The 12326-nt window shown below is 30.7% G+C and overlaps 1 protein-coding gene across 2 annotated transcripts in view; it reads left to right on the top strand.

The window, feature by feature from the left end:
* Window positions 1–3293: 3293 nt before the first annotated feature.
* The window catches only part of LOC130665275 (SKI family transcriptional corepressor 2), an 81679-nt gene continuing 72646 nt past the window's right edge, over window positions 3294–12326 (top strand). The window contains exon 1 of one of the 2 annotated variants that reach the window (XM_057465604.1): window positions 3294–3388. The gene's annotated coding sequence lies outside the window, so the exon portion shown is untranslated. Of the gene's footprint in view, window positions 3389–11702; window positions 12060–12326 lie in introns of those variants that run through there. The other variant, XM_057465600.1, reaches the window with a different exon arrangement.

Here is a 12326-nt window from a genome sequence, read left to right as displayed (position 1 = left end):
ATTATGATACTATTAGTCTACATGTCATAAATAGATAGTGTAAATTACGTATTTCTAATGGTATTGAATCAATAAACAATAATGAGGAATAGAACTACAGCAACTGAAGTTAATTTGGTACGTATGGGATCCCTACATTTTCTATTGTAAATAACTTAGCAGCTGGAGATTGTAGATGTCTCTTACCCTCAGTTACCCTCGAAATCATTCACCCCTGAAAACCCTTTTAAAAATACTAATAGAGGGCAAACGGAACTGTCATTGTGCTGCCACCTATGGCAATAAAGTTAACAATGGATTATTTTGATAGCCAAGTTGGCCGCAACCTGTCGTTAAGTTGGCCGCAAAAATTGACATTTCCATAAGTTGATGGCAAAAGTTGGCATTACATTAGTTGACGGAAAGTTGTCTTCAATTTTCTCAGAAACCTGCCTTCAGCTTGCGACAGCTCGCTGGCGGCAACTTTCTAAAAAAACTGGTGATAACCTGTAGCTAACAATTACAAAAGCTGAAAGTTATCAACAACTTGTCGTCATGTTGGTCGCAACTAATAAACACCAACTTTCTGATCAGGAACTCTGTCTATCGGGGTAATGTCCCTGATAGATGATAGCAGCCAAGTTAGATGGTAAGTTGACGTCAACTTACTGTTACAACTTGTCCATGTTTACTTCAATAAGTTAACGGAAACTTGTACGAAACTTTTGGTGCTAACTTGGCGATAAGTTATAACTGTAAATTGACATCAACTTTATGGGAAAGTGGAAGCCAAATTGTAGCCAACAGTTACAAAGTGTAAAATTGCCGTCAAGTTGATCGCGACTAACCCTGGTTAAAAATACTGATTGAAAAGAATTGAGAAGCGGCCACTCCATGCAAACTGTATATCTATAAATACAAACAAACAAAGGAATTGAAATTATTGAAAAAAAATTCGAATTTCATCATTTTTAATTCTTGTCAATCAGTATTTTTAACCAGGGAATTGTCACCAACTTCCTGACAGGAAACTCTTGTTATCAGTGGTGCTATCAAGGATTCTATACACCCTACCGTTAAGTGGCACCGCAGGTAAATTAAACGAGGGTTGATCTGACCTACCAAACGTTAATAAAAATACTGCTTCTAATTTCTTTTGCTCGATGGTAAAATGTCACCGACAATATTAAATTTCATGTTTTCATCGATCGTTAAAAATCATTTGACAACAACAATGATAACACCACCATAAATATTTCGTTCACAGCTCATTTAATTTCCATTATTAATTATCAATTATTCAAAAAGAACATTTATCCAAACCCTCTTCTATCCTAATCAAAATGGAAACAAATTGCGTATAAAAAAATTTAGTTCTTCATATTTGATCTCTTTTTGCATCCATTATTTATTTAAAAAACAATTTTTCCAATTTTATCAAAAAACATAATAATAATTTGTCACTGACAGTAATATTCATATTGCCCCGACAACTGTTGCTATTATTCATAGGTTTTATATAATTATTTATTCTTCACACAAAGTAGCTAAATCTTTTTATCGTTACATCAAAACGCTTGTATATAACATAATTTATCATTGATGGTTGTATTCTATTGTCGATCGACGCTATTATTTCGTTTACGACCAGTCGTCCCCGAATGAAACGAGGAAATAATAATTGGCACGGGTAATAGTCATAGACCCCTCAATATGATATCCAAAAAAATCCGCATTATTGGTTGCTCGTTAACTACTGTCGGTTTTCTGATGCGCCCACAATATATTTATTATTATCACTATAACTGCCTTTATATTGATCAATCTGTCGGATATATTTATTCATTGATTTTTAATTATATATATTATTAACACAATAATAAATACAATAAAGCGTTCAGTGTACAACGCAGTAATTTTAAAAACTAATCACTTCATTCATATGCCCACTAAATTATTAATTCATCTCGCCCGGTCCTGCATACTTTCGAAAACAAAGACATCAACTATAATTAAATATAAATTATTCATAAATATTCAAATTATTTAACAAAATCAATTTATCATATTTTTGATACCGCATATTTTTTTCCCTTTTTCCACTCAATTCAATTATTATTATTGTATTAATCCTCGATACTCGGTGGGGTGTGTGGAAGCTCAGAGATACATGAGTAGATCCGGTATTCTCATTCGACTAATCGAAAATCAATTTTCCAACTGTGGGTTTTGGATGAGGCAGTAAGCAAAACAAGGATAGTTGATGCTGACCACGCGGAAGAAATATACTATGTGGATTTACGTAAATCGATTGTTTTAGATTGTGTTTTGATCGAATGAGAGGATAATTCCGAGAAAAGTAATCCAAAGCGTGCCTATTCATCGTTAAATTACATTCTCATACACAAAAATATTTATCGGATAGACAGCCCTAAAATTGATGTCTCAATTAATTTGATGATACTTAATTTTAAAATATTTATATATTTATATATTTATAAAAATTTCATTTAGGCTGTTAACTACAAGGAAAAATACTTCCACAAAAATAGTATTTAAAATTGGAACGTTTTTCGCGGAACGAAAATTAAAAAAACGAAATGAAAAATTAAAAAATCTACTAGATCTGGATTTCTAAAATGTTTCACATAAGTACTAGGATGTCAACCGAAAATTTCAGTCACTCTTTAGGTTTACTTGAAGCAGTCAAATTACATAAGTTTAAAACTTAAAATTGCACCCTTTAAGCTATTGAATTTTTTTTTTAATTTTAAGCTCTAAAGTAAGCCTACCAAATGATTGCGTATGAAAGAAAAATCATACGCCTTTTTGGCTTTAGGAGGTTTTCTAAAGCCAAAAGGAAGTATAAAAATGCAAGTTTTTTTGGAGTTAGTAACGCGATATATGTAAAAGTTCAGTTTAGGTGATTATAAGAATCCCCATATGACATTTTCGGATAGATTCTTCTATTATAGCTATCTATAGGAATCCATGTTATCTCATCAGGTGAATTCCGTTCTATTGAAATCCTGTTAGGTGCTGATTTCTTGAGAAATGATTTTTTAAATATTAACAAATAATTTCTTAAAAAGTAAAAAATATTTGTTTAATCCACTGAAAAAAAGATTTATTTGAGCCGACTAAGATTTATTTGAGCCCAAGATATCATATATTTGGAAATCGCCAAAGAAATATTTAATGGTGTGAAAGATATAATATATTTGAGCAATTTAATTGCGCGATATAAAATAAGTAAACAGTAAAGAAATTTATTATACTTATAAACGTTACCATCTCTTTTATGTTTCAGATTGGAAAATGATAGTTGTACATAATGTTACAATGTCTGTTACAAAAACAAAAGCTAAAATAAAATTTTCGGGTTGCAGATTGACGAGAATGCAGAATGGTAAGCGTAAAGCAAACCTCTTCCATTGTAATCTATATTATCTTTCAACTGCTTATAGGATTACCAATTCCCGTGTTTAATACTGTGAAATGTTGTTTCCAACATACACCCATCCATACATATTGTTTCTACCCTACATATACATGTATTAAATTTTGTGGAAATTAAATCGCTGTTTCCAATCCACGAGAGCCTTACAAAATTAATTTCATTCGTATTTAATTCAAAAGTAATAAATCTTTTTAATGAAATTGATCTCATTAAATTTGAAAATACAAATTTTTATTAAATTAAAACAATAACAGAAAATTTTATTACTTTTTTACTCAAACATTTATAAGCTCGTAAAGAATGAAATTATGTAAAGTAAAAATTTTTAAATGTTTCAAAAAACTGACAGGGTGATAAAAAATATATATGTAGTGGAATACTTATATGTAGATAATACATTATATTTCATTGTGCATGAGCTATATCACTGTCTGTTTTTATGCATACAGTATACAGGGGATTTGACGACATATATATACATATATATAGCAGAGACACATCACCCTCGGTCGTCTATACTGGTAGACAACTGTCGGCCTATTAAACTAATTGACTGCGCAGTATGTCAGCACCGCAACAATTGTATACATGTACTCACCTAAATTTGTTATATACGGTATTGATGTGTGTTGAACTTTACTTGGTCACATTATCCGCTTTGGATATTTCCCTTTGTCATGGTCTACTATCTTTCAAGTGTGATTGTTTGTTTTAGACAAGGTAACTCACCAAAAATATAAAATAAATCCTTACATTATATTTATTTAATCAGAAGCTCGTGCTTGTACAATGATTAAATATTTTTATTTTGATCGACTCAAATATCACGAGTCATACATTTAAAATATTAAAAAGGGATACTACGTTTTTAGCTTTATTAAATATTAATTTGGAATCAGTCAACGTGTATATTTGTACGTATCCATAGATTTGTATTTCACAATCTTTATAAAACTGTAAATATTTGAGTTAAAGAATATCTTTACTAATGGAAGGTAATTAATCCATTGTAATTCTTCAAAATTTGTTAATAAAAAAAAAACTTTCGGGGCACGATTCAAAAATTTGTTTTTCTGTACGAATATCTATTTTTTTTTAACTACCGTCAATTCGATCAAACGAGAGAGCTTTCACTCAAATATTCGGTGTCGTTGAGTCAACTCCGACTAGAATTTTTTCCTGATTTGCCTGAAGTACCATGAGGACTTTCTCAGGTTAATAGGACAAACCTGACGAGTTCCTTATCAAGACCACATTAGGATATTCTTATTCGAAAAAAAAGAGTAGGGGAGGGTGGGGCAAAGTGGGCCCCCTAAAATTTTGAAGGCCTCAAAAATTTGAGGACAAAGTGGGCACCCTGAAATTTTCTATGAACAAGGCTCATAATAAGTCACCTTTATTTTTTGACGACTATTCATTTATTACTTATTAGCTTATTTATGTCTTACAAAATTACTTATTACTAAGTAGGTTTATTTCTCTTTTCGCATGTGCGAAAGTTTTATTCGTCTGCAAAAAAGAGGGACTGAGAACTGTAAGAATTCGCGAAAGAGCATTGTTTGAAAAATATTAATTCAGCATGCATTTAAATAAACTTGGAAAAAGTAAAGCAAATGAAGAACAATTTTATGACGAAATTTTTGGAGGGGGTCCACCTTGCCCTCAATTTTCGATTTTTCAATTTTAATGGACACAGCTCATCAATGCTAAATAACAAACAAGGGCCTATAAAGTAGTGTAACGAGTAAAAAAAAAGTAAAGGTAATCCCTTTTCTAGCTTACGGGGCCCACTTTGCCCCACCCTCCCCTATATCCTGATAAGGACCTGATAAGGTAATCTTGATAAGGACCTCATGGGTCATTAGCGTTACATCCATATCAATTCCTCGTCAGGATATCGTAATCTGGACCTAATTTTTTTTTTTACCCCATCGTGGCCCGATTTTTCTCTGCATGAATCCCATATTTTACACAACAACATCAATATTTAACTGTAGAAAATTATTCTTTGGATTTCTCTATAAATCAGTAAATATTTCTTATCATCAATTTTTGAAACAATACCAATTTTATTTGGTATTTGAAATACAATTCGATTTCTGATAGTTCAAAAATAAAACCACTTTTTTTTAAACTTCTAACACTGCTACCGGATTATTTTAACACGTTTTTCGGGGTTGAATTAACACCGATAATCTTAACACCAGTACATCGTAGACTTACACCAATTTTTTTTTTTTTACGTCAACAGTATTGATATTAAAATACTAGTGTTAACAGCATAAATATTGATGGAAATAAATAATTGGAAAAAATTAAAACTTGTATCTATAACTAGTACATTGAATGCAAGAAAATTTGTATGATTAAAACACCCTATGTAATATTTGTAAAGAGACTCAACGAAAAGGTCTTAATCCCCATTGGCCGCACGCGTCTCCATCAACAGTACTCATGAAAAACGTATACATTTAGTAAGTTGAGTATTTGCCCCATTCAATTGAATATCTTTTTATCGACATCCCAATTATAAATCATCCCTCTTACGTGAAAATAAATCCTTCTATATTTATGGTCATAGATAACAAATAATTGGGCGTTAGTCCTCATAGAAATAGCATTCGCGTATACATATATAAATATATAATGCTATAATTCGTACCACGATTTTAATACTCATTCATTTCATACTCTACATAAAATATAAACGTATGTCTATATAAACATTTTATGCATGTAATTCTCTTTCATCAAAAAATCTAACAATAGAAACAATTATTTTAAAAGTGTATGTATGAATTTCAATGGTATATGAACATATTTAATAACTAATCACCACAAACAATTACAAGATTACTGCCCGTTAATTTTACGTCGTAAGAGGATTTATAGAACAATTATTACAGCAATAGTTTTTGAAAGCTCTTGATTCAAACACAGCATAATAATTAAATATTAAATAACGATAACAAGCATTTATCGAATTTACTTTTGATAAAATAAAATTTATATCTTTCATTAAATATTAATCATTATGTTATTAGTATTTCTGTGAAAATATTCAGTCTGTTATACTGTAAAAAATCGGGGGTGAATCCGGATTTAATTTCAATCCGAATTTACTCCGCATTTACTCCGCCACTCGGAGTTCCGGAGTTTGAAAAAAAATTACCCCGCATGTGGAGTGAACTGGGAGTTTTTTTTAGCGGAGTGATCTTGGAGTGACGCGGATTTTATTACACTCCCAATTCACTCCGGTCTGGAGTTTTAACATTTAAATGAATTTATATTAAACTGTTAAACAGTGTGTGTGCCAGCTCGCGTGTGTGCGTGGGTGCGAATGTGTGCAGGCGAGTGCGTAATTGCGTGTGCATGTGTGTATCCGAATATGTGTGTGCGTGTATGTGTGCGTATCAGCTGATCAGTAATGTAATACGCGAGTTTTTACTTCGATTTTATTTAGTGGAGTTATTTTTTATTAATAATATTTTCAAAACTCTTCTCCGGAGTAAATTTCACTCCGGAGGGATTAAATTAATTAAAAATTCATTCACTCCGCGAATTTTTTACAGTGCATTGAAAATCGTCAGTGTAAAAGTCTATTGGAATTTTTATTCCCAACTAACTACGAAAGTTAATTATAATTTTCTAAATATTATATCTAAATTAACGCAGTAACTGAATCTTGTATCGGAAATTTATCAAAAATATAAAAAATACATGACAAAGCTTTTAATTATTATTGATGTCATTTTTCATTTTGTTGGGATTCAGTAGATCTTTGGAAATTTTAAACGAAATTTCGAAATCTTATCCTTTGAATTTTAAATTCGAAATATCTCGATAATTGTTAAATTTTTGAAATAAGTATAAGAAATCTTTTTTGTAGAAAATTTAAAGCAGTACAAAAAAGGTTCAATGCAATTTTACAGATAGCTCAATATTTACTGAGATATTTGAAAAAAACCAATCACTCTTTTTTACTGATTCTTCAAATGCGACAAACTCTGGGGTAAAAAAATTTTAAGCAAAAAAAGTAATAGAATTTTTTCTTGGTCAAAAAGTGGCTGATAAAAGGTCTAGGTACAGTGAACACAAGACCGAAAAATGGCCAAAATTTAGCCGGTGACTAGGCTTAAAAGTGTTCAAAAATATGCCGACTCAATTCATCGGCTAAATTGTAGCCAGTTTTCGGCCTCTTTAAATAAATTCTCTGGCTTTGGCGTAACTTCTGCCAAATTTAGCCTGTCCGGCCTATTTTCGGCCAAGTATTTTTACTCGGGCTGATTTAGAGAAAATTTTAGCCTGTGAACAATATATAGAATTACGGAAGACTATTTAATTGTATTGAGATCTTTTCGTTAACAGCTCAATGATTCCAGACTGTGACAGCCGCTAAGTATAATTTGATAATCAAACAATATATTGAAAATACAATTTGGTCCGTAATTCAGTCCTAGTATTTGTCGAGATACCGGGACATCTACAGAAATAATAATAATAAAGTATTTTACGATTAAAGAAATCTGGCGTTTTTACGTTAGTACATAAGGTGTTAGAAATTATTAACATGATAATGTCGTCACGGGCTTTAACGAAAGCACCACTTGATGCAAATACGAAGATACGATACGGTTTTTTTTTTTTTTGTTCACCCTGGTATAAAAATGACAATGGGGTACAAGAGGGCATCGTTGACGCCACCGTATGTTCGCATCGTCGCCCTGACTTTTTGCGTGCCGATGACGACCAGCCCAAGAATAATTGGTGGGGCTCTCTCCCTCGGCAGTGATATTTATTACATGTAGATGGGGGAGAGATGTTAGAAATCATATAATGGCCAACTGGGGTGTAAACTCTCCGAGCCTCTTTGCGGTTCGTTAAACGATGTTTTCATATGCGTACCATTATACCAACAGCTCTCTTGCAGTGTTGACTTATTCAAGAAAATAAGTATCTAATGATATTTTACATTTGTCAAATATTTTCCTTTTTACTTTTACGTGATTTTTTTTTTTTTTTTTAATGATAAATTTGATAAAAATAAAATATTTAAATCAAATCCAATCAATATTAAAAAAAAAATTCTCAGCAGCCAAAAAATTAAATTTCGTACAAACGCTTTTTAAAGAAATAAATTAATTAATAATTTCATTGAGGAAATATATTTTGTGTTAATTTATTTTTTCAATCTATTGTAAAATATTTTTGAAGACATTTATAAATTTGTGAATATTTAATTATATCTGCACAGAGAGAATTTGTTGATAAAATTGAAAAAATACGGACGGAATAAAAATTAATATTTGTTTTATTCAAAAATTACTCGAAATTTTTACCCCATAACTGAACAATATTTAGAAACAGAAGAGTAATTATTTATCCTGACCCAGTTTTACTCACAATTAACAAGTAATTCTCTCCATGTGTCACAAAATTTATTCTATTATTTATATAAGTTCACTTGTATTCAAAATTATGAGAAGATTAACTGACATGTTTTATATATTATTATACATTTGTATATTCTATATCGTTTTTTTATTAATTAACATACGTCAATTTTGATAATAATATTCATATTTTTTTTTATTTAAAGACCCAACAGCCAAAGGCCAATAACTGGGTCACTTAATGAATTCCATAATGGTACATAAGTGATAACTGACATATAAACTATTATTATTAAATACAAACAAGGTATATAATGAGATCATTGAACATCATTTAGCTAATAATTAATATAATGTAATATTAATTATAGTTGGTGTCACACTTAAATAACCGCAGACAAAATAACCGCGACAAAATAACCGATGACAAAATAACCGAATGACAAAATAACCGTATGACAAAATGACCGACGACAAAACACACAAAAACCATGATAAAAGGGCGGTTATTTTGTCATTCGGTTATTTTGTCGTCGGTTATTTTGCCGCGGTTATTTTGCCTTCGGTTGAACTGTTACGCAACCATATAATTAAACATATTTATCACTACGCAGTGAGACTAGCATGGATGCCAGGACACTAGTCGGTAAAAGCTGATTGAATCCAAGGATATCAATCAGCCGGTTGTCATCTTGGCAAATATTGTTACAAATTGTGGCTAATCTCGATACAGAAGATGACTGTGAAAAAGGTTTTTGCGGACAACTGCAGGGTAAAATACTGATTGTGACCTGTAATTCGGGTTAGGAACTGTTATCAGCAAGATTGAGAGGAATTTTGGACAGTCAATAGAACCCTTACATAGATTTTTTATGAATAGTATAGACGCACAAATTCTCCTCTCTTCCAAGGTCAACAAATTTGCATCACCACAAAGTTTGTAACAGTCTGTACCATTGGCAGGATAAATACCGTTTTTTTTTCAAGACAAGTATTTTTAAAATTTGCGTTGTACTTTTTCTACATTTAATATATGTTTCTTATAAACTGATGACCAGACAAGGGCCGCATACTCCAATTTAGGGCGAACCAGTGACGCGTACAGTATTCTTATGCATTCAGATTCTTAAATTTTTTTGTGATTTCAATTACAAAAAACAAGCCCCAAAGTTTTGAAAGCTGATAAAACTATTAACGAGAAGCGATCAGCAAACGTAAGCTTGGAGTCATATGTAATCCCCAAGTCCCTACATATAGTAACCCGCTCAATTAGAACTCCGTTTATGTTATACATATTAAAAAAAAGTTACAATTTTTCGTTTTAATTACAAAATGTTTTGAATAAAAAATTGTATCATACATTTTTTAATCTTCACTACCATATATGAATACACAGAAAAAAAAATTTTTTCTTGACAACGAAATTTTAGTTATGACAAGAAAATGATTTGATTGCCCATTGCCAATCATATATTTGGTTGTTTTAACTAAATATTTTATAATCCACCAAAAAATCGAGTTATTAGAAACTATAAAATATTTAGTAAAGATAATGACGCGTTTAGTAGCAAGCATAAAATCAAATTGATTACCTGTAGAGTTTATAAAGTAGTTATAATGAAATGTCCGAGCGATCATTATAGAGAATGAGTTATTAATAATAATTAAATATTATTTTGAAATGACAGTATATTTATTTAACAGTTCAATAAATGCATATATAGAAAAATAATTTATTTCCTTCACACGTACTTTTTTTCGTACTATGACAAAAAATTGTTCAGGAAAAATATTAATATTCAACATTAATGTCATAGTGTCATACAGGATACCCCTATATTACTATTAAAAATTTTCAGCGGATAACTCGTTCCATAAATGCTTCAAGCTCGGAATATAAAAACTCTGAAATAAGTATCGTACCAGGGACACCACAAATGGTGGGCGCGATCTAGTGGCGAGCATCGAACTACTCCAGCTGCTGCTGCCTAACACCATAACTTTTAAATCAGTAATCATTAAGTTCAAACATATATTTATTAACCTCGAACAAATATATATATTTATTCTAAATGAATATATTTTTTTGTATGTAATTAATATTTATTAGAGTTAATATAATAATATTTTGCTCTAATATTTGGATTTGTTGGCACTACAAAATAGTTTAGCTGTCCATCAAATAAATATTTTCTTAACTCTACCAAATGATTTTATTATTTCAGAGAGAGAAATATTAATGTCAACCAAATAGAGTCTATTAAATCATTTGTTAAAAATGATAAAATAGATTATATTGATGTAATAACATTTAGTTGTCCCAAATAAATTTTAGTTTAATAGAATTCAACAAAACCAATTTAATTGTCCAAAGAGAAATTTTTTCTCAGTGTATATATCGATAATTAAATTACAGAAATTCTAATTTTAAATAAAAATTTTTAAATTACATTAAATTGATCTATAAATAAAGAATAATCTCAAGATAAATTCTCGTCTTTATTTTATGTTAAAGTAGATAATTAAATTATTCTTACAATTGAGTTTCATTTATACTTAATTATCGATAAAAAAAAAGAATCTAGTTATTTAATAATAAAACACCCTTTCATATATTTTATACTTAAAGAATTAAACAATTGTAAACGTAGTACTGATAAATTTTTATTCGGTAGAATAAGTTTTGTAGTAGATATACTTATATTTGTAGAGTAATAGTTATGTAACTACTATCAGACTAATGGCAAGTGGTACGAAGAATATAAGTATGATAATGATGTAGTTTAAGTACGTGTTTGTAGTTACCCATGAAGAGGCAAACCACCCCTACAAAGTCTGATTGCGAAGGTTGGATAAAGTAAAGGAGAAAATTTAACTCCGCCCAGATGTGAACGAGCTTGAGGTTTCATTGGTCGGCATAGGGGTAGTTTAATAGTAGGCGGGATTCAACGATTTGCGACCTAGACTCACTATCCTTTGACTTCGCGGGGTGAGTTCTCTTGCCCGATTCGGGCTGCGCGAACATCCAATGCTCTATGCATCGGACACTTTTACGTATCTGTAAGCTACTGCAACTTGTGTTAAATTCACTCAAAGTTATACTACTGGTGATTACGATTTAATTTGTATAATAGTTGAAAAAAAAATTATAATCGTGTAAAGTGAATTAATATTTGAATTATTAACTGAAATTAATCAAACAAATAAAACTGTCATCGTGCCTAAAGGTATTTTATTATAATTATGTTATGCAATAAATTTTATTTTTTTATTTTATTATGCAGTAAGTTTGCAATTAATGCCGCGTAACGTATAAGATTTATTTTTGTGCTGTTAGTCCTTAATTTCCGCCTAGTAGCTTTACGCTCCGATGAGCAACAACTGGGAAAGAAGGGACAGAAGGTGATAAAAAAAAGACTCCTTCAAAACTAGATTGGGACAAAATAAATTGATAGCCGATTCACGCGGCTCCGAACAAACTGGTCCCGCGGGAG

Source organism: Microplitis mediator, chromosome 1 (assembly GCF_029852145.1).
Source record: "Microplitis mediator isolate UGA2020A chromosome 1, iyMicMedi2.1, whole genome shotgun sequence".
NCBI classification, from domain to species: Eukaryota; Metazoa; Arthropoda; class Insecta; order Hymenoptera; family Braconidae; genus Microplitis; species Microplitis mediator.
Note: the sequence above shows the minus strand (reverse complement) of the source record. Positions and strands in the feature narration are given on the sequence as shown.